The sequence below is a fragment of the Podarcis filfolensis genome, assembly GCF_964270895.1.
Source record: "Podarcis filfolensis genome assembly, chromosome: 11".
Taxonomy (NCBI): Eukaryota; Metazoa; Chordata; class Lepidosauria; order Squamata; family Lacertidae; genus Podarcis; species Podarcis filfolensis.
The window spans coordinates 24,008,640-24,031,571 of NC_139613.1; the positions used below are offsets into that span (position 1 = coordinate 24,008,640).

The following is a 22,932-nucleotide window of genomic DNA, read 5'->3' on the forward strand; positions in this document are numbered from 1 at the left end:
TTTATTTTAAACCCTCTCCTTCCGTATATATAGCGAACATTGCCTTTACTATAGCTGCTGAAGCACAGAATATATGAATATGTAATGGGTTTCTCTTTTAGGTACTTCTTACTCATTAAAAACAGAAACTCGTAATGAATAAGTAGTTATGTAGTAAATCAAAGCAGCTATTCTCTGAAAACATAATGGTATTGATTCCTGCATATGCTTTTTTTTAAAAAGTTTGAAAATACGTTCCACATCATCTCTTCTCTCTGCATATTAAATAATGCTGAATAAGCAACAGGAGAGCCAGGGGGCTTCGAGATAGACCTCTTGAGCTCAGGGGGATTCAAGCACTTCCATAATCCTACACACTAATTCCAAAACTCATTTTATTTCTGCACCCCAGTCAATGAATTCACTAAGTTTAGAGTCTTTGTAGTGTGGTATACCATTTAGAAAGTTGGACTAGGACCTGGGAGACCAGGGTACAAATCCTCACTCAGGGCTATTGGGTCATTTACTGCCTCTCAGCCTAACCTACCTCACAGGGTTGTTGTGGGGATTAAAGGAGAAGGGGGAACCATTTACAAGGCTCCCTGTGCTCCCAGATCTTCCAATCCCATAAGGCTATAGGCCTTAGAATCATAGAATTATGAAGTTGGAAGTGACCCTGAGGAACCCTCTGCAATGCAGGAATATGCAGCAATCCTGTACATGGATCAAACCTGCGACCAGTACCACCATGCTCTAACAAACTGAACTATGTTATAGATGTTTGTGCTAGTCTTTAAAGTGCCCCAAGACTCTTGGTTGGCTTTGCAGCAAAGGACTAACACAGCTACTGTTCTCCCCCCCCCCAAATAAATAACAACAACAGAGCAACAACAAAAATGAATGTGGCATCTCAGGATTTTTATTTTATATTGTATTTCACACAGAAAGCACTTGGCAAGCAGAACATTCACTGGAATTTTTAAAACCCTAGTTTGAGAAGAGCAGGGATGAAGCTGAAGGAAAGAATAGAAACTCCTCTTTTCTCATTAATTTCCCCTAGAAATCAGAATGTAAATAACAATAACACAAAGAGGATTTTCATTTGAATGAGCTACCTTTTGGGATATAGACATGGAACAGTTCTATTTAGCTCCATAATAATAATAATAATAATAATAATAATAATAATAATAATAATACTACAGTGGTACCTCGGGTTAAGAACTTAATTCATTTGGGAGGTCCGTTCTCAACCTGAAACTGTTCTTAACCTGAAGCACCACTTTAGCTAATGGGGCCTCCTGCTGCCACCGTGCCGCTGGAGCACGATTTCTGTTCTCATCCTGAAGCAAAGTTCTTAACCTGAGGTACTATTTCTGGGTTAGCGAAGTCTGTAACCTGAAGCACCTGTAACCTGAGGTACCACTGTAAACCATTCCTCTCTGCTGCTGAATGTAGACACAGACTGAACAGGAGTATTGCCAGATATCTCTTCCAGCATCACCTAATCAGCTTTCCAGCCCAGCATTAATGAAATGACTTAGAAGATATGAAGCGTGCTTTTGTTCATTTCCTAGTAATCCACAAAAGTAAAAGCTACCTAACACAATAGCCAGAGTGGAGACCCTTTGTGAAGCATAAAGAGGCCACACAGAGCTCAAAAGCTTTAACAGGCAAGGAATAGCAAAGCTAAGTTCTGAAGGCAGCTCACAGAGAGAGTGCAAATTGAATGATAGCTCTCTCACTTCCACCTTTATAGTATGACAGTACAATAAAGAGAGAGAGAGAATTCTTAGCATGCTCTTTGACCAACACCAACCTATGCAGGTTTCCAGCTCTGGAACAAACACAGTGATGTTTATTTGGCAACGTCTGCCTACTTGTAGCATACAGCAATTGCAGGGTAACCCACAATCCACATAATAATGGGAAGAATCCAGCATTCTGCTCAGGCCAATAACCAGGGGATCTGGGGTGTCCCGTCCCCCCCCCCCACAATTCTAATAAGGAAAGCCTTTTTTAAAAGTTCATTTTTTCATGCTCTTTTCTCTCTCAAGCAACCCTCCAGGCACTTCAGCTAAGCCACCTATTCTTAATGCCTCTATACCTCCTGCATACCAGAGAGAAAGCCCAGAACTCAGCAGCTCATCTTTTCTCCTTTGTGAGGGGAAAGGGCTTATTGAGAACCATCTGGGGGTGGTGGGGAAGAGAAACTTGCAAAGGGAAGGGAGAGAAGAAGAGAGACGTCTGGAAATTTCTGCTGAAATGCATGGGAAATCCTTTGTGACGAGGGTGTCTGTCCACCTTATGAACCCTGAGTTGCATTCAACTAAGTCCTACTCAGACTAAAACCCACTTAAATTAATGAACCGTATTTATGTCAATTAACTGCAATGGGTCTGCTCTGCGTAGGAATACCACCCACATGCCGGAATACATGTGTATTGATACTGATAGTCAGATTTGGGGGGGGGGGGGATTCCAGAGGCTTTTGTTGAAACAAATTTGCTGCTTGGAGAAATGGGGAAGGTTTATTAAGTCCTTTCCTGTTGAAAGTTTCACCAGCTTCAGGATGTCCAGAGGCAGATTGGCTCTGAATCTGGAGGTTCTATACAGCAAGCAATTCATAGCCATCTTTCCTTCTCCAGGCTCAGAGGCAGCCTCTCTCTGAATATGCTGATGGAAGCAAACAACCGAAAAACATTATTGGTTTTGAATCCTGCGTCATTAGACTTCATTATGCGCCCAATAGCCATTGTAGGGCGCAGGATGCTGGGCCAGATAGACGTTTGGCATGGTCCAGCAGACCTGCTCTTATATTCAAAATGATCCCCCCACCTTTCAAAGAAAAGGTTGCTCCCTTCTGTCTGGCTTCTTGATTCCAGTTTTGTTTGTTTTCACTAACCTGTGAAACACAACTCGGTGCTTCAAGAGCCTCTGCAAACCCTTCATGTTCTGAAGCATGAAGGTTTTCATTCTGCATGCTGTACAACTGACAGCGGAAAATGAAACATTTTGCCATATTCCTCCACCCAAAAGGTTTCTGGAGTTGCTTATAAAGAACAGTAAAAGCACTAGGTAGTCACAATGTGGCTTCTCCCCTTTGAGGGAGAAATTCAGGTCCTCTAAGTACACATCTAAGTACATTGGGAGAAAAGCAATGACAAACCTAGACAGCATCTTAAAAAGCAGAGACATCACCTTGCTAATAAAGGCCCGTATAGTTAAAGCGATGGTGTTCCCAGTAGTGATGTATGGAAGTGAGAGAGCTGGACCATAAAGAAGGCTGATCGCTGAAGAATTGATGCTTTTGAATTGTGGTGCTGGAGGAGACTCTTGAGAGACCCATGGACTGCAAGAAGATCAAACCTCTCCATTCTGAAGGAAATCAGCCCTGAGTGCTCACTGGAAGGACAGATCCTGAAGCTGAGGCTCCAATACTTTGGCCACCTCATGAAAAGAGAAGACTCCCTGGAAAAGACCCTGATGCTGGGGAAAATTGGGGGCACAAGGAGAAGGGGACAGCAGAGGATGTGATGGTTGGACAGTGTTCTTGAAGCTACGAACATGAGTTTGACCAAACTGTGAGTCAGTGGAAGACAGGAGTGCCTGGTGTGCAGTGGTCCATGGGGTCATGAAGCGTCGGACATAACTGAACAACAACAAGTACACATCTATACTGAGGCGGAGAGTAAGCAATGTTACATTTTCGTCGGAGAAAGTGAGAAAGTGCGTACAAAGAGGGAAGGGATGATGGCTAGAAAGAAGGGGGGGAAGAGAGATGGAAGAAGGAGAAGGGTGGAAAGAGATGAGATGGAGCGGGTTGAGGTAATAAAGAAGTGAATGGAGCTAACGAACACTAAAACGGAGAAAAGGAAGGGGCTGGAACATGGATACAAATAGGGATGGGGGGAAATTTAATTCAGTTCACATTGAAAGGTGATCCTACCTAATTCACCCTTTCCAAAACAATATGAGGGCCGGAACACATACATCCTTCAAAATTCACATTTTGGGGAATTTTGCAGTGCAGTTCTCCAGCCAAGTAATTATGGACAAAGCATGCATAAAAGTGAATAAATTCATGAAAATATCTTTAAAAATTGGGGAAAATTGCTTTGCAAAATGGTGTATACCAGGGGAAATTGCATACAAACACAGGTCTATTTGGAGAAATTTGCACTGAGTATTGCAGAGGGTTGGACTAGATGGACCCTTGTGGTCCCTTCCAACTCTACAATTCTATGCTTCTATAAATGCTGGTGAATTTTCATGAAGACTTCTTTAAAAATGAGCAAAAGGATGTGAACTGAACTGAACCTGTGACTGGGAAAATGAGAAATTCCATTCCTAGTTAAATGTCGCCAATATAATGTGGCTATAAAGATGGCACATTCAGTTTTTGCATGTGCTGGTGAAGGCATTCCATAACACCAAAACGCTAAGACCTGATGGTAGGCAGTTTTAGTTACCCATATTCAAAACTGTAGTTTCCTTCCCTCTGTTTTCTTTGGCTTAGCTATCTAAAATCTCTGGACGTGATCTGCCCACCAAGCTGCTTGTAAGGAGGTTGGTTCATTAGGTCAATTGGGCACTAATCCTGCCCTCATGAGGTGTTATTGGTTTGTTTGCTTGCTTTTAAATACACTCACAGCAAGCCTGTATTAAGATTGCATTGAGAGGGGAAGAATGGCCAGGAGTTACTCAGTGAGCTTCAGAACCAAGTTTGGATTTGTACCCAGGTCAATGCCCATCAATCTATTCATTATACTTGCTGATTTTGTCTGCAAAATGGAGCTGTCCATCATATGCTCCATTCTAAGGTGGTGCAAATGAGGACAATATCATTTCCATTTCCCAGAATATATTACATTGGTCCCCTGTGATGGGTTGATACAGCATGGCTCCATTCCTTCAGTACATTTTATATTTTTATTCTTAGCGTTACATATCCTTTTTGGAGAAGCCACAGGAGGCAATATTTCACTAAAGAAAGTGGGGGTGTATTTTCAAATTTCCCGAGTGTTGTGTTAAACGCTCCAAATTAATTTCCTTGTCTTTCATTTACAGGTGGACACCTATGACAGCCTTCCCCAACTTGGTGCCCTCTGGAGGTTTTCGACTATGAGACACATCAGCCCCAGCCATCACAGCCAATTGTCAGGGATGAAAGATGCATCTGGACGACAGCAGCTTGAGGAAGGCTGCCCTGCATGTGAACTTTTCTCAGTGCCGTTCTATTTTCGCTTGCCAGTTCATGATTTCTCATAATGCCTACTTCCACCATCACTCTCGCCTTCACACATATGCACATCTAGTTAATGCAGCCCTTGAGCACCATGTTTAAAGAGGACTCTGAACATATTTCAACTACCATAAAGCCTGCTTTGAAAACTATGATCCACACTGTTCTTTTTTGCTTAATTAATAAAGTGTTCCAAGAACAAATCCATTTCTTAATATTAATGTTGCCAGAGCAAAATTCAAGTCACTTACCGGGGTGAAACTAACTGAGCCAGGGCTGAAATGAAATTGCCTACTATGGCAGAAAAATAAAGTATTTGGCAGTGGCGTAGCGTGGGTTGTCAGCACCCGGAGCAAGGCAAGTAATTTGTGCCCCCTAACCCATGGATTTGCGCCCCCTAACCCTAACCCCCAGATGTTGCGCCCGGTGCGGCCAGCCCCCCCTGCACCCCCCACGCTACGCCACTGGTATTTGGACAGGTTTGTCAATAGGTCCAGAGAAGCCAAAAGCTGTCCCTAGTGGTCAAATGATGGTAGTGGTTTTAATTTCCATTTACTGGGCAAAGTATGCAGGAATTCTAAGCAAGCCCACTTTAAACACACAGGGAGGGGGTGTTCCACATGAGAGTCAGAATATATGGGCTAGGATTCCTTTAGAAGAGATGGAGCTGCCTCCCTGTCATAATCTAGCAAGAAGAAAAACCCAGCAAATGACTGTGGCTCAGGTGCACAAAAATCCAGATAGCAAAAGATGGCAGAGATTTACAGTATAAGAGCTCATCTATACATACAGATGCAAACCTATAAACAAAATGCAGTACATCTTGCCAGGTGACCTATGTGCCCTTTCTGCCTGCTGACAAGGTGCTAAGAGTTGGTGGACATGTTCAAGACCCATCAGGCTCTGTCTTCCTATGATCTTTGAACTAGACGGTTCTTCAAATAGAGGACAGATTTGTCCTTGGTATTGTAGGACACATGGCTATTGAAAAAGCTCAAAGCAGCTGCGGAGGAGTGTGGAGGAAAAACTGTAGTCATAATTACCAAGCAGCATCCAGACTTGCAACACATGTGTAAGGTGAGGCTGCAGGGTTTATCCTCCATTGGTGGAAAGCAACTTCCAGGAGCCACCATGGTTGGTGATGGCTTGAAAAGGAATAGTCATTACAGGCACCAATGTTTCTCAAACTTGGGTTCCCAGCTGTTGTTGGACTACAGTTTCCATCATCTCTGACCACTTGTCCTCCTAGCTAAGGACAATGGGAGTTGTAGTCCAACAACAGCTGGGGACCCAAGTTTGGGAAGCACTGTTTTAGGGGGAGGATGTGGTCTTGCTGATCACGAGTGCATGGAACTTCCAGCCTCTTTAAAAAATAAGAGAGTCCCCCAATCTACCCAGCCACCTCAGAAAGTGTGAAAGGGCACAGAAGGGAGGCTTCCCCAGAAATCCCCAGAACTATATTTTGGAAGCAGTTTTATCAAATCTGTAAAACACCTGCCACAAGGTATCAGAAGGAGGACAGGAAGCACCCAGCAACTTGAATAGGGGACTGCAACTTCCTGCTGATCAGCTGTGCTCTTTGCCTCTACCCTCTTTCCATGGTATCAAAAGGCAATGTCCAGAATTTTGCTAGGGTTTCAACCAGTTTCATTCTGGGGTGGAACTTCAGTATTTATTTATATCGAAAACTGTGTGATTAGTGACACAATAGCTCTACCATGTGGCTGTACAGAAAATGGCAAGGAGGCACAGTGGGATTTATGGAAATGCCAGCCCTTTTCTCTTGCTTCAGTAGCCAAATGAGATCCACCAAAACTGGCTGTGACCTGGGTTTGAAAGATATGTCTGTAAATGAAGCAATGGGTACAACCAGCTGATAATGGGCAGAAATGCTTCTAGACAGAGGGCACAGTGGTAAAACAGCAGCAACGTTCACAGCTCTCTGGGTAGGCCAAAAAAGACAAACTAGCACAGTTTTGTTACATTATTGTATTATTTATTCCTTTGTTTATTATTAACACTTATTAGTCACTTTTTTCACAAAGTGACCGAAAGTGACTTACAAAAGTAGTAAAAACATTCATACAAAGTATAAAAACCAAAATGGAATAAACATTCTCATACACGATAAATTATCCGTGGAAATAAAAGGTAGAAATTATGCCTGTCTACAAGAGAGACTTGCAACCAATCCATGTATTTAGGCTCATCATTTGATGACTGTACCATCAAGCGATGGTTTGTGCACATCCTAGTGATTCAGGAAGACCCAAACAAACTGATATCACCTCTGTAACACAATGGTTTTTTATTTGAATCCATTCACACTTTCAGCTGTAAGTAGGGTTGGAAGGACCTGCCAGTTTTAAATTTTAAATGCCATATTTTTCCCTCTATAAGACGCACTTTTTCCCTCCTAAAAAGTAAGGGGAAATGTGTGTGCGTCTTATGGAGCGAGTGCAGGCTGCGCAACTATCGCTGAAGCCAGAACAGCAAGAGGGAGAGCTGCGCAGCAATCCCTCTTGCTGTTCTGGCTTCAGGGATAGCCACACAAAGCCTCTTCAACAACATTTGATTCAGAATATTTTTTTTCTTGTTTTCCTCCTCTAAAAACTAGGTGCGTCTTATGGTCGGGTGCGTCTTATAGAGCGAAAAATACAGTCCGTTCTCGTGGTTGGTACAGACATCATTGCCACCGACTGAAATATTTGGGGGGCAGAGACATTTGCGTCAGCTCACCCTAAATGGATTGGAGCAAAATGAACAGAAAGACACAATGGACACAATACAGCCAGAGCTAAGCATTCTTCAGTCCTGTTAGTTCCAATGGGAGAGTGAAACATGTGCTTCACTGTTGTCCCACTGAAATCAGTGGTGCCAATGCCCCATTGGTTTTAATGGGGAATTAAGCACATGTCTAGCTCTCTCACACTTAAAACCAATAGGATCTGGTCCTATATCTGTAATTTGTTCATACCAAATTATTCAGCCATTTTTACTGACTGGTTGACTTTTGAAATGGTCAAATATATTTTAAGGGGCAAGAGGGCGAGAAACAGGCTGTTTTGTTAAATTTTCCTATATGAAGTAAATTGTGCCATTTCACCCTAGAAGGCACACCAGCTCCATTGTCTCTAAGCTTTGGATGTTGCTGGATTTTGTAAGTGGCTTGTACATTAAGCTGCAGGATGAAAAATAAAGCTGTAGCCTTGACCGGTTTCTGGTCAAAAGTTCTTTACACCCATCATCCTCCTCCAGCACCAAATGAGATTATATTACATTGAAAGATGCCAGAGATGCAGACCCTCATATAAAGGCATAAAATAAAGGGAGACACTTACCCTGCTCAGCCTCTGTCTCTCTTCACACATAAACACAACTTGAGAACTCTATGCTTCCAAATGTGTGCAGTTTCACTATGTTGCTGGCATTTAGCAGCGTCAACATAAGATTGATACAAGTTCCGCATGGTACGTAAGCGGGCAGGGATCCCAAACCCCAGCCCAGTAAGTTGCGTCTTATCTTTGGATTAGAGTAATGTAAACAGTATCCAGTTTGACAGGATTCATAAGAAAGCAAGAACTTGTTTGCAGTTAGGGATGGGAGAACCTTCTAGTTTAAGGAAGCCATAATGAAAAATGAAAAAACAACAACATTGGGCTACAGAGTATTGCTTAGGACTCTAACTTTTGCAGTAACAGGTTCTCCACTTTTGACATTGTTATTTGAGTTTAGAAGCAAACACCATCAGTTACCACAGAAAAAAATTACCAGATGCTGACCCTTCCCTTTCATTCTCGGTAGTGGCGCCCTCCCTGTGGAACGCTCTCCCACCAGATGTCAAACAGAACAACAACTACTAGACTTTTAGAAGACATCTGAAAGCAGCCCTGTTTAGGGAAGCTTTTAATGTTTGATGTATTACGGTAATTTAATATTTTCGTTGGAAGCCGCCCAGAGTGGCTGGGGAACCCAGCCAGATGGGCGGGGTATAAATAATAAATTATTACTATTATTATTATTCTCCTGCATGATACTACATTGCCAATAGGGATGGGAAAATCCATCAATTATGGTTTTGCTCAGCTTCTCATTTTTCCATACTTCTCAACATTTCTGCATCAGTTTGTGATCATTTTTTTCAAATCATGAATATCCATCAGTGAATTTCTCCTAATAGAAAGGCTTTGTGTACAATTCTGCCTAATTTGCAAATATTTGCAAAGCACTCTTCTCTAATGCAATCAATTTGTGCATTTTTTTTGCTCAGATGTGTTTATTTTTATGCACACTATACCCCAGAATATGCATTTTTGAGCATATTACTTGGCTGGAAAACTGCAATGCAAAATTAAGAGAACGGCAAATTTTGAAGGATGACTGCATTCCGGTTTGCCTATTGTTTTGGAAAGTGAATTAGAAAGGCTTGCTTTTAAATGCCAACTGAATCAAACATCTCTGCCATCTCTCATTGTGAATGTACCTCCTTGTGTTCAGAGTTAACCACACTGTGAAGAATGGCTGGAAAAGTAGACTTTATCACTAAAAGTGATTTGTGATTTTATAACAGTGTTGTTTGTTTTAATCCCACTAAGTGCCCAGGAAACTCCTATTATAGGGTTGCCCAGGCGCACCAACTCTAGGGGGCTGAGGTGTCTTTGGCGCAGTGCTGGGTTACCAAATAGGCAGCATAGGCACCAGCCTATGGGCCCCACACCTTTGAGGGGGCCCACAACAATGGATCAAAATAATACTGATTTGATCTTGAAAGAAAATTACAATCAAGCTTTCTTAGTTCAATGTTATCCCACCAAACGTATTAGGAGATAATCTGCAAGCCCCACCCCCCTCTGAGAGTTCAGCTGCCTAGGGGCCTCCATGGGGTTTAATCGAGCGCTGCTTTGACCCCATCAATATTTGTTGTTGGGGCGGATAAGGCCAGACATGGAGCCAAGCACAGTGTAGCTTCAGTGGCCTGCTCCTCCGGAGCGCTCCGCCTTCTTCAAACAATGTGATGAGGTACATGTTAGTTAACCTACCATGGTCTGTACTCTGGGTTTTACTTTCATTTCCCAACAATGTTTTACACATGATCTTTTTTTAAAAAAAATTTTTTTTAGCATCTCTTAAATTTTTCAGACGGTTTCAGGTTATGTAGACCATTTTTTTTCTTCAAAAAATTGCCTCATCCACTGCTTACTTTGATAGCATGCTCTGAAACACTGCTCATATTTTACCTCTTTGTAATGTTTCAAGCACTTGAAATTTCCCTGTATATAATGTTGTTCATTTGTCAATAGTAGACATCTGTATTTTTCATTTTTTTGTAACTTGGTACTGAAGGAGGAACATGTATTCTGAAACATTTTTGAGCTAAAATAAATCCTCTTAGTGGCATTTTTCAGAATAAGTTTTTCCTTTTTCACATGCTTCCTAGTTTATAGAACCTAACTATTGATTTCCCAAGTTTAATGGAACCAAAAAAATTGCCAGAATGGAAACTTATTACTTCATTCAAATTTGCTGTACAGTTAAATTGTACTTTATTTGCATTGAGCTGGAGGTCTGAGTTGGATCATTTGTTTAACACATAAGGCTTTCCATTGTGCAAGATATGACTTCCTTGAAGTGGAGTTAAGCCTCTATAATTGGTGCTTGTTGGCTACATAACACTGTTTTATTTTATAATAGCATGACTTTCGTTCCCATTTGGAGTCCTATTGTCAGCGGCTTTCATTAACAAATGAGTGGGCTAATATACTCAAATGTGACAAAAGGTGGAAATTTATCTAAAGGCAAATGACAGCACCTCCCATAAAGCAGAATAATCCATTTTTGGCAAAAAACTAATTCCATGATTCCTTTGCCTGCTGGTAACACATATGGGATAAGTTCTAAGAGGGGAAAGTGAAAACCCAATCCCTGGGCCCAAAGGTGTCTACCTCTTGCCTTCCCTGCAGTGCAAACCTCTCATGCTACATTAAGCTAGTACTTCACGCTAGCACACCATTCCTTGGCTTATTGTCAGTTATGCAGTGGCTGATTTTGAAGTGCAGGATCTCATCATGATAACCCCTGTAATTGGAAAGCCTCATTTCAAAAACAGAATGCAAGAAGTGCCTTAATCTTTTAAACTGAACTTTTGACATTTCAGTCTGAAACAGCTTGCATAGATATTACTTCCTGTCTGGCACGGGCACTGGTCCCTCTGAGTGCTCTGATTCAGGCCAGGAAAGGGAGGCACTTGAGGACAAGGACTTAGAATGAAGAGGGTGAGGCTTTGCAGCAACAGGAGACCCAGGGGCTGCACCTTCCTTTTTTTCTTTTTCTTTTTTTAAAAGATATTTATTGAAGTTTTACAAAAACATAAGTTTACAAAATGAAAAAAGGTCATATAAAAAGAAAAGGATACAAAAAAGTAAACATAGAAAAATACATGAAAAAGAAAAAAGGAGAATAAAAATACAAAAGACAAGAGACAAATAACTAAAAAAGAATTAAAAACAAATCCGTTTTTTGTAACTTTGAACTCATTATCTTATTTCCTTGGCCTCCTCACACCTCCCCTTTTTGTATTCCCATTTAAATAATCAAATCAGCAAATCCTTACCCTCTTTCGTTTATCTTAACTCTGTATCTTAACATATTATAACTCTATATTTTCATCCATTATCAATTCATTTTTGCATATTCTTATTAACTTTGTTGCTAATGCCACTTATTTTCAATCCAACATCATTTTAACATTCATTAATTTTACAGTATTACTGAAGATAGTCTTTAAATTTCTTCCAGTCTTCTTCCACCAACTCTTCTCCCAGGTCTCGGATTCTGCCAGTCATTTCCGCCAATTCCATATAATCCGTCACCTTCATCTGCCACTCTTCCAGGGTGGGTAGCTCTTGTGTCTTCCAATACTTTGCAATAAGTATTCTTGCTGCTGTTGTTGCATACATAAAGAAAGTTCTATCCTTCTTTGGCACCAATTGGCCGACTATGCCCAGGAGAAAGGCCTCTGGTTTCTTCAGGAAGGTATATTTAAATACCTTTTTCATTTCATTATATATCATCTCCCAGAAAGCCTTAATCTTTGGGCACGTCCACCAAAGGTGAAAGAATGTACCTTCATTTTCTTTTCATTTCCAACATTTATTATCGGGCAAATGATATATTTTTGCAAGCTTGACTGGTGTCATGTACCACCTGTAAATCATTTTCATAATATTCTCTCTTAAGGCATTACATGCCGTAAATTTCATACCGGTGGTCCACAGCTGTTCCCAGTCAGCAAACATAATGTTGTGACCAATATCTTGTGCCCATTTAATCATAGCAGATTTAACCGTTTCATCCTGCGTATTCCATTTTAACAGCAAGTTATACATTCTTGAGAGTATCTTAGTTTTGGGATCTATCAGTTCTGTTTCCAATTTCGATTTTTCCACCTGGAAGCCAATTTTTTTATCCAAATTACAGGCCTCTCTTATTTGATAATAATGAAGCCAGTCTCGCACTTTATGTTTTAATTTCTCAAAACTCTGCAATTTCAATTTGTCTCCTTCTTGTTCCAATATTTCCCAATATTTCGGCCATTTGGCCTCCATATTGAGCTTTTTCTGAGCCTTCGCTTCCAGGGGCTGCACCTTCCTAGCATGTGGAGGATGAGGGGAGCTCTGGGCACAAACTACTGTGACACAGCGGAAAAGTTCAGAGGAAGCAGCATGCATCAAGAAAGAGGCAGTGCATCAAGAGAAGAAAGGAGGCTAATCCCACTAGGAGGAGTGTCTACCTTCAGGCCAGGGACTTCTGTGTGGCTGGGACTCACGAGCAGCTGAGCTTTCCCTACCTCTGCTTAAAAGCTTGGCAGGTAAACGGGGAAACTCATTGGAACAACTTCAGTGATCCTGTGCAGTCCTGGAACTCTGCATAGAACTTTGCAGTCTTGGAACTTGCTACTAACCTTGGACTCTTCTTGCTCTCACACCAGATATATTGATGCTACTTCTTCGCCTTGTAAGGACACGTGGACTAGAGTCTTCTCTTTCCTAGCTGCTGAGTTTGTAACATTAGACTGCTATAATAAAATATTACTTCTTATATGTAAATGCCTCTGTGGTTTGGTCTTGGACAGGAGCCAGGTTAGGCCCCATGAAGAAGAGTAGAAACTTGTTAGCAGCAGCTGTATGAGGGAGACTCCTCTTTTACATTCAGTTCTCACCACCACACCAGAAAGTCAGAAAGCTTGTGCAAGCTGTTTCCAGTGCTCTACAGAATTTGTATGCATAGACAGTGTGTTTCAATGAACCATTTTAGAAGCTAGAAGTTTCACTCGTTATCTGTCTTGAGAGTTAAATCCCAGCAGTGGGAACATTCTACACTGACATCCCACTTGGAGTGGTGCAGAGAACATAATGGAGGAATTAGGAAAAAGTGCAATTCATTTAGACAATAACCTACCTAATTTGCACTTTCAAAAACCAAAGCACAGCCATCCTTTGGAATACACATACAATTTTGAGTAAAAACGAATCTATTAATGAAAATGTCACACAAAATGCATGATGTTGAGTGGGGAATGTTTCAAAAAATGTGTACATGAGGAGAAATTATTCCTAAAATGCTGGTGAATTTTCACTTAAAGGCAATGGCAAGAATGCAAAGAGCAGATTGTAAAAATAAAGGTCAATTTTCAGAGCCATGCAAATGGTTTTCTCACGTGTGCTGGCCAAACAAGGCAAAAGGGAATCCTCATTGCATCAGAGATGCAGAAAACTGTCCACAGGTTACAGAGAATGTAGCAGAATACAAAGCCTTGTGTTTGTTTCTCAAACAAATGGGTGCTGGATCAGGGATGCATGGCAAAACAAAGAGGCACGAACACTAAACACAGTGAATCACAGGCTGCTCTCTTTACAGGGCCCGCTAGTTGCTCTTGTGTTGGAACATCAAACAGCAAAACTATCGTTCTGGACTATATTTGGACTAAGAAAAAAATCAGGGGGGTAGGCTATCAATAATCACATAATGTTCCTTTCATGGGAACATTAATGAAAGTTTGTCATCCAAGACGGGGGTGGGTGGTGGGGAGAGAGATGGTGTGTCAATTTCAGAAGAAACAGTGCCTTCTTGACTGTACACAAGAAGAGCTGGATTTCCTGCATTTTCAGGGCTTCAACACGTTAGGCTTTGAGCCTTTCTTGAGCTTTGCTTAAATCACTTTGCCTTGCTTATAAGAAAGCCCATAAGCAGGAACCACTGCAGCCTCTCCTGGTGTTCTGCAATCTACAACTGCCAAAGGGAAGGACCTGAGACAAGTCCATCTCATCATCAACCTGTCAGGCTTGGCAAAGGAGACCACCCTGCTTAAACCTAACTGAGAGAGCCGGCCATTTATCAATGCCACGATACTGTGGCTGCAACTTCACAGATTACAAGTACCGTAAATAAAACAAGTTGCATCAAATGTGCCGAGTATAAACAAAGGCTGACAGTTCACTGGGTTACTTCCAGCTAAGTCATACTTGGAGTAGGCCAATAGGAATCAAATGACATTACTAACTTAAGTGCATTGAGGATCTATTCCCTGTATGTGCTGGATGCAACCCACTGTGCTGGATTTACATCACCTATGTAGAAAACAGCTGTTCATTTCTGAAGCCTTTGATCTGGATGAATATGTGATTTAGGATGCAGTCCCATACATGTTTACCTGAGAATAAGTCCCATTAAGAATGCTCAAGGATTTTATCCAGTTCACATTTTAAACTGAATTGACCTGATTTGCAGTTTCAAGATTAATAGGCAGATCTGAACATAGTCATCCTTCCATTTTTACAGTATTCCAAATTTTGCAATACAGTTCTTGATTAAAAAATCTTAACCAACACACATATAAGGAGGTGTGCTTAAATGCTATTTTTAGGATGAGACATGCAGACAACATGTATCACGGAGGGGGGAATTCAACAGTAATGAAAGTGTTCATACTTTTTTATTTAAAAAATGCAGATCAACATGGGATGGAATGGACTTATGAATAATTACTTGCAAAACTGATGCAGACTGGAAATACTTATTTCCGCATCCCTAAATCCCATTGTATTCAATGGGGCTTGCCTCTGACTAGACCTATATAGGTTCACAGTGTTAGATGGTGATGCGTTCCATTCAAGTAAACTGTGATGCATTCACTCATTTCATTTGCATTCCCATCATCTTCTGAACTTCACTCTCCACTCTGATTTGCATTGCTACTCTTGTAACTAACATCAAGACCATTACACTGGAGGTCTGGTTTCTGTTGCTACATTTCTGTATGCCACCTCAAACTCTGGTTTCTCTTCGGTTCGTATAAATCTTTTGCCTTTCAGCCACTATGAACCACTGACAAAGTGACAGGTGAAAGTAAGCTAGCCTGAATAGAAATGTCTCTGTCTGTTTCTACTTCCTTTCAAAGTCACAGGAAGAATCACAAAGAGAAGCAGTTGAGGGAAAATGAAATGCTAGTGGCCTCAACAAAAGAAGAGCAGCCCAGTTTTTCCTAGTGCCTACAGATAGGCAAATCTGTCAATTTTGGTTTCTCTCGACATCTCCAGGCAGGGCTGCAAATGTTCCTTGTCTGAAATCCTGCAAAGCAGCTGCCAGTCACTGTAGAACAGGGGTAGGCAACCTAAGGCCCGGGGGCTGGATGCGCCCCAATTGCCTTCTCAATCTGGCCCACAGACAGTCCAGGAATCAGCATGTTTTTACATGAGTAGAATGTGTCCTTTTATTTAAAATGCATCTCTGGGTTATTTGTGGGGCATAGGAATTCATTCATTTTCTTTTTCAAAATATAGTCCAGCCCACCACATGGTTTGAGGGATGGTGGACCAGCCCACGGCTGAAAAAGGTTGCTGACCCCTGCTGTAGACAAAGAGGCAAATGATTTGGGATAAAGCAGGTTGCTGGGTTGCTATCTGCCACCTGAGGCAGCCACCTCACTTTGCCTAATGATAGCGCCCTGCTCTGGGACACATGTACAGCCACGGGAATGAGCATCATGCTTTTTATCTCTCTGAGATGAACCTCAAGCCTCCTTCCTTTTCCATGGAAGAATAAAGGGAAGGAGACTTACAGTGCCACACCCAAGCAAGCCCCTCACTTGCATTTTTATCTGCTCAAAACATTATTTGTTGGTCTGTTGTTATTTTAATTAACAAGGTTGTCTTTTCAGATTTTGAAACCCACTCTGAGAGCTGTCTGTCTGACCAATACAAGGGCCACCAATCAGCCCTGCTCTGAGAAACATAAATGATGACACTTGAGGGCCAACCAATCCACACTCTGCAAATCCATCTTGCTGGACACAAGGAAGGACAGTGTTTCCCCCGAACTCTGTCTCTGAGAGACATTCTACCGGTGTCTATAGCTTGGTCAACACACTTCAAATGGATGCATAGCATTGTCACCTAAGATCACGTATTGGGAAGGAGGGCCATGCGTGGAGCAACTTCCTACACCCTCACGGGTGCACTTTCAAAAGCTGACAGCACGTGCTGAGCAGGAATAAACCTCTTTGGGTGCTCAATATGTAGTGGGCTTTCCCCCAGGCTACAGCCATTTTGCAAAGTTAAAATAATAAACCTTGAGGTCAGTAAGTGTAATTGCCAGATGTCGTGCATTCTTTGAAATGAAGAACATCTAGTACCATAAGAAAAAGAAGAAAAGTTTGTCCGGTCTTTAATCAAACTTCAAAACCACAGCCTGGTGCCTGTGGCCTTCTGTTTTAGAGTGTTTAAATCTTAAATGGGTTTGAAGGCAGATAAATAAAAGCAGGGAAATAAATCCAAGAAATCTAAGAAATATATGGCAATACTTGTTTAACATCATGAAAAGAAACTTTGGGTTCAGTGCTCCCTTGGGCAAGACTGTTGCAGGCTCAAGGGGGGGAAGGGCCCTCCCCCGACACAGCTTTGCAGGTTATCTCTCCATGGGACTGTGGGAGGAAGTGGCATGCAGACTCATTCCAGACGGCCAGGCACCACTAAAACAGCAGCCCTGAAGGGGAGAGGAGCAAACGCTTAAATCTTGCGATAAAAGCTCGAGTCTCCTTTCCTGCAAATAAAGAACAAAGGAGTGGAGATACCCAGCTTCCATTTTGCGCATGGTTAGGACGCCTGGTCTCTGGAGGCATGCATACTAAAGGGTCCTGAAATACTAAGGGTACTAGAAAGGCACAAGGCTGTCTATTGCATTGTTAAAAAGGTAAAGGGACCCCTGACCATTAGGTCCAGTTGTGGCCAACGCTGGGGTTGCAGCGCTCATCACGCTTTATTGGCCGAGGGAGCCAGCATACAGCTTCTGGGTCATGTGGCCAGCATGACTAAGCCGCTTCTGGCGAACCAGAGCAGCACACAGAAACACCGTTTACCTTCCCGCCGGAGTAGTACCTATTTATCGACTTGCACTTTGACATGCTTTCAAACTGCTAGGTTGGCAGGAGCAGGGACCGAGCAACGGGAGCCCACCCCGTCGCAGGGATTCGAACCACCGACCTTCTGATCGGCAAGTGCTAGGCACTGTGGTTTAACCCACAGTGCCACCTGCGTCCCTGCATTCCCTAAATTACCTGGTTGGCAATTAAGGTAACCTGACCTCCTTCTGCTGTGCCTCCCCACTTAGCACAACAGAAGAGTCTTATATATATTTCTGCAGAGTCTATATATTTCAGTCCTTTTGAAAAACTTCCAGTGAATCTTCAAAAGAAGCATATCAGGACTGAAGTGCGTACAGCAACAGACAGGCTGTCTGTAATTTCAGACATTAATATTCCAATAAAAAATGTACAAGTACTCGGTGACCTCATTCAACTCTGACTCATCAAAATAAGCAAGGCTCTGCTTTATATGCAAACATTTATCATTCGCCACCAGTTCATCTTCTTTCTAAGCCCTCACCTTTACGTGGATCATGGTGCTCCCTGCCGCTAGTATTACACCCACAGGCCAGGAGGATTTCCACCCCTCCTGTGCTGGGCCACTTTTGGCTAAGAGGCTTCAGTCTTCATGCGGCTTAAATGTGCCTTCACAAACACGCTTGACATTTTATTCTACATTGATGCAGCCCTAAGCAGAAGACAGCTGGTTTTAAGGCTGATCCCCTCCTTTTGTAATGCAATAATCTCCCAATGTGTGCCTTTGTTCTCATCCAGCAATTAAAACAGACTTTCTAAAGAGTTCCCTGTGCTAGAGGAAAACGTTGCAAGACTACCAGGCTTCTTGGCAAGCTTAACAAGGTCGGTCTCAACTTCTCTGGAGTCTCCAAAAACTAGGCTAGCAGATCTATCATACACATTTTATATGTTTGCTGTAGGACAGGCACACCATCTATGGGGGGGGGGGGAGTGCCCCTTATTGTCAGGTTTAGTGCTTCTCCCACACAAGACATGGAACGCTGGCAGTTTAAGTAGCTGAGGTTTATTTCTCAATAACAGGCTTACAGCAGTCCAAGCTTCCACAACTCATCCTTCACTGTCGGAGTCAGTTGACTCGACTGGCTTATGACCCCTCCCAAGGCCAGATATGCGCCACGCCCTTCCCTGCCTCCTGCTGGCCCACCTTTGCTCTAATCGCCTGCTCCGCCTCCTACTTCTTGGTGACTCAGGTGCAGCCAATTTTTCTTCCTCTGGAGATTCCTCTCTGCTGGGCGTGTCCCTGACACTTATTTTCAATGAGGGGGCTGGGGCCCCTCAATATTCCACAGCCGTCTGGGCCCAATCAGACCCTCCTGCAGCAGCAGCAGCAGCAGCAGCAGCAGGCTCCATTGGACCCTCTTGCAGCTGCAACTAGGCTCTGTTGGGCCTTTCAAAGGCCACAACAGACCCCATCAGGGCTCCTCCCACTGTGTGATATCACACGGGTGCCACACCCACCCACCCAAATGTTGTTCTCCTGTACTATTTTCAGACACGTGGTTTACATACTTATTTATGTGTTTGCCTTGTAAATTTATGTGTTTGCCTTGTAAATTTATGAACATTTAATTTATACAGCCAGTGTGGTGTAGTGGTTAAGAGTGGTAGACTCGTAATCTGGTGAACCGGGTTCGCGTCTCCGCTCCTCCACCTTCACATGCAGCTGCTGGGTGACCTTGGGCTAGTCACACTTCTCTGAAGTCTCTCAGCCTCACTCACCTCACAGAGTGTTTGTTGTGGGGGAGGAGGGGAAAGGAGAACGTTTGAGACTCCTTCGGGTAGTGATAAAGCAGGATGAAGAACAACAAAAAGAAGAGTTTGGATTTGATATCCCGCCTTTCACTCCCCTTCAGGAGTCTCAAAGCGGCTAACATTCTCCTTTCCCTTCCTCTCCCACAACAAACACTCTGTGAGGTGAGTGAGGCTGAGAGACTTCAGAGAAGTGTGACTAGCCCAAGGTCACCCAGCAGCTGCATGTGGGGGAGCGGAGACGCGAACCCGGTTCCCCAGATTACGAGACTACCACTCTTAACCACTACACCAACTCCTCCTCTTCTTCTTCTATATATTTGAGACCTTAAATTCTTATAACAATACAAAAGCACTCCCAATAATCCTCTTCCTGTCGGCAGAGTCAACCTGACCTTTTCAGGGAGTCAGGAAATGAAATGGGAAGGGTGGAAAACAATGCAACAGTGGAGGGAAAAAAAGACATGCCTGACTGAAACACATGCTAGAGTCCACCTGAGGGCCTGTTCTGTGGCAGAAATAGCAGGAAAGAAATATTCCTTTTCTGCCATCATTGTGTTCACACAGAGTGGTCCAGTGGAACAATTACTTGTAAGGAATGTGTAACATCATGAAAGTCCTTATGTTGTTAGGAGAGGATATGCCCAGTCACTTGCTGCGACAGTTTTACTAAACATTTTGTGGATAAAATTGCTTCCATCTGCTCCGACTTGGATGCCACAGTTATAACAGGGTCTTAACTCCTGGCAGCTGCTTCTGGGTGGTCAGAGAACAGCAGTGCCCAGAATGAGGCAGGTGCACCATAAGCACCTGTTTCTGGGGAAATCATATAGTGACACATGCTTTGGTTACATCAAGAATGGACGGGTGTGACATACTGTTCACAAGGCTGCTTCTTGGCAGTCTCAGTAAGCTTTACTTGGTCCAGAACACAGTATCTAGAATGTCCACAGGAACACTGCTGCAACAACATTTTTTTGCCAGTTTCAGAACACCTGGAATGATTACCAGTATGCGTACAGGCATGCTACAAACTGTTGGCATAGTATTCAACTACCAAGGATTTCCTATTGCACAACAGGACTTCCCATCTCTTCCCCCAAATCAGTTCCAGAGGACTGAGGGAGTCCCTAGAACAGATTTAGGCAACCTGGAGGGAGCAGTGTGGGAGAACGTTCCATTGCACAAGCAGAAACCTTTGCGCTGACAGGACTGGTTATTACCTAGAGAGCCCTGAATCAGAGGTGGGGATCCTATGACCCACCAAATCCTGCTGGAATAAAACTCGATATCCTTGACCAATGGCCATGCTGACTAGGGCTTATGGGAATAAAATCCAATAACTTCTGGAGAGCTATAGCTTTCTCATCCAGTATTCCTAAAGAGCAGCTTCCTCCTGAACCCACCTGTATGCATCCTAAAATATAACTGAACGATCTTTCTGTGTGTGCTCCTCCTTAATCTCCATGTTGCCCCTGTAGAACTCAGCAGAGAAGAAAATGGGGTCAAAATTAGAATTAGTTGGTTCTACCTGCCATTGGATCTGGTCCTGCCTTTCATTGGTTCTGGCTGCACCTGTTGTTAAGCTCCCTACCTTCCACCTTACTTGTCCCAATAGGCACAAACCACCACTGTATTTAGAAGTATGGATTTAGAAGTATGGTGGTTGGTGGAGGAATCTTACACTTCTTTCCAGGCTAACAGACAACTAACTCTGAGTTTTCTCCTGTCAAATATCTATATGCAGGCAAACAGAAAGCTGTGTGTTGAGTAAACATTTAAGAAGGAAAAAACAAATTAATCTACAGCACGATCAAGAATTTCAGATGTTTGCCTATGGTGGAACAAGGACAGTTAAGTGTTTTGTTGCTGCATTTCCCAATGACTGTGTGCTCTTCAGCCATTTGAGAGCATGCCAAAGACATGGGAAAAATGCAGAAAGCATTCATTTGTCAACAGACATCAAATATCACTGCTGATGGAAATGACCTTTAAAAGCCTGCTCTCCATCAATGTAGTTAATTAAAAGAAACTATATCCACCAAGCTCAAGGGTTCTCGCTTCTTGTTTGCTCTACTCTTTATTGGCTCAGGACAAGATTTTGCTTCAGTGCTCTTTGTTTATTTTATATACATCCATTCTGTTCACAGATCTCCAAGACTAGTGATGGACCTGTGAACGTGGCAATGTTCAAGGTTTGGCCAGAGTCTCACACATTCAGCTCTCTGGCTGAGAAAATATTTTCCTTCCAAATCAATGGCACACATATTTTCAAAGGAAAATCAATGAAGAATGCTTTCCCCACCCGCCCCGCAAGAAGGGCGGAGGGACTGTGTTGTTCAAATGGCATGAAAAGGGGTTGGCATGATACTGGGATTCCAAATTCCAAATGCATAATGACACACGCAGATACAGTCAGACAATAGGACTATTTCTGGGGTCTACACATCATAGCCCCATATGCACAGCACTCTCCCCACTTGAGATTCCCAACAACTGGTATTGAAGGACATACTGCCTTCAACAGTGGAGGTAAATAAGTTGATTTCTGGTTCTCAATCACAAGGAAGAGGGTGAAGTTCAACCATCATCCTCAATCTCCCTGCAACACAGAATACACTGAATGAAGTCCAGAATATAGATGGACCCTGAAGGTCACTTCTATGCCTTAGCTCCCAACTGAACTTGAATGCAATTACACTCTTAAATACTACTTTTAAAAAATGCTAGAAATTAGGAACACAAAGGTAAAGCTAATTTGCTCTTAGCTGTTACTGGGGGCAATTAAGGCTACAACCCTCTGTACGCATACATGGGGACAAGTCCCAATGAATGCAGCAGTACATAGCCCAAAGCAATATGTATAGGATCAGGTCATGTTAAAACCAGAAGGATAAAGCATGTTGTTACTGCATTGCACCCAATGACTGATTTAGAGGTACAATTAGATCATAGGTTGGACCTGTGGTCCTCCAGAGGCAAACTATTCATTGGCACCAATGAGGTTCTCTCTCACACATCAATAAATGCTGCATGACTCATAGAATTGTAGAGTTGGAAGGGTCCTTGAAGATCATCTAGTCTATGGTTACCAGATGTCACCGTTTCCCAGGGACAATCCTTGGATTTAAAAATCTGTCCCCAGACAAAATCTGTCCCTGGAATGTCCCCGGATTTCATTTAACGTCCCCGGATTTATATTTTAAGTGTTGTAGATTTATTAGTAGGGAATGAATGTTGCGTGATTGGTTCAGCGGCACAAGACACATCATATGGGGACTTCTGGCGAGGCAAAATGGTGGGCACCACAGCAGCGAGCAGCTCCTGAAGCCAGCCAGAGCCAACTGCGCTACCAGGCTGGCTCTGGGCGGCTGCTGAGACTGCAGCTGCCAAGGGGGAACTGGGGACGCCCGGCGCGTCAACTGAGGGAACAGCTGCCCCCCCCGACCCAAATCGAGCCGGGAGCAAGAGCGCCCAGTGGTGCTCCGGGGCCAGGAAAGCCCCG

The 22,932-nt window shown here is 42.9% G+C and overlaps 1 protein-coding gene across 3 annotated transcripts in view; it reads right to left on the reverse strand.

Annotated features, from left to right (window-relative positions):
• The window catches only part of PDE4D (phosphodiesterase 4D), a 628,032-nt gene that overhangs the window by 579,818 nt on the left and 25,282 nt on the right, over window positions 1-22,932 (reverse strand). The window contains exon 1 of one of the 3 annotated variants that reach the window (XM_083576111.1): window positions 8,566-8,655. The exons of the other annotated variants lie outside the window; for them this stretch is intronic. The gene's annotated coding sequence lies outside the window, so the exon portion shown is untranslated. Of the gene's footprint in view, window positions 1-8,565; window positions 8,656-22,932 lie in introns of those variants that run through there. 3 annotated transcript variants of the gene reach the window in all.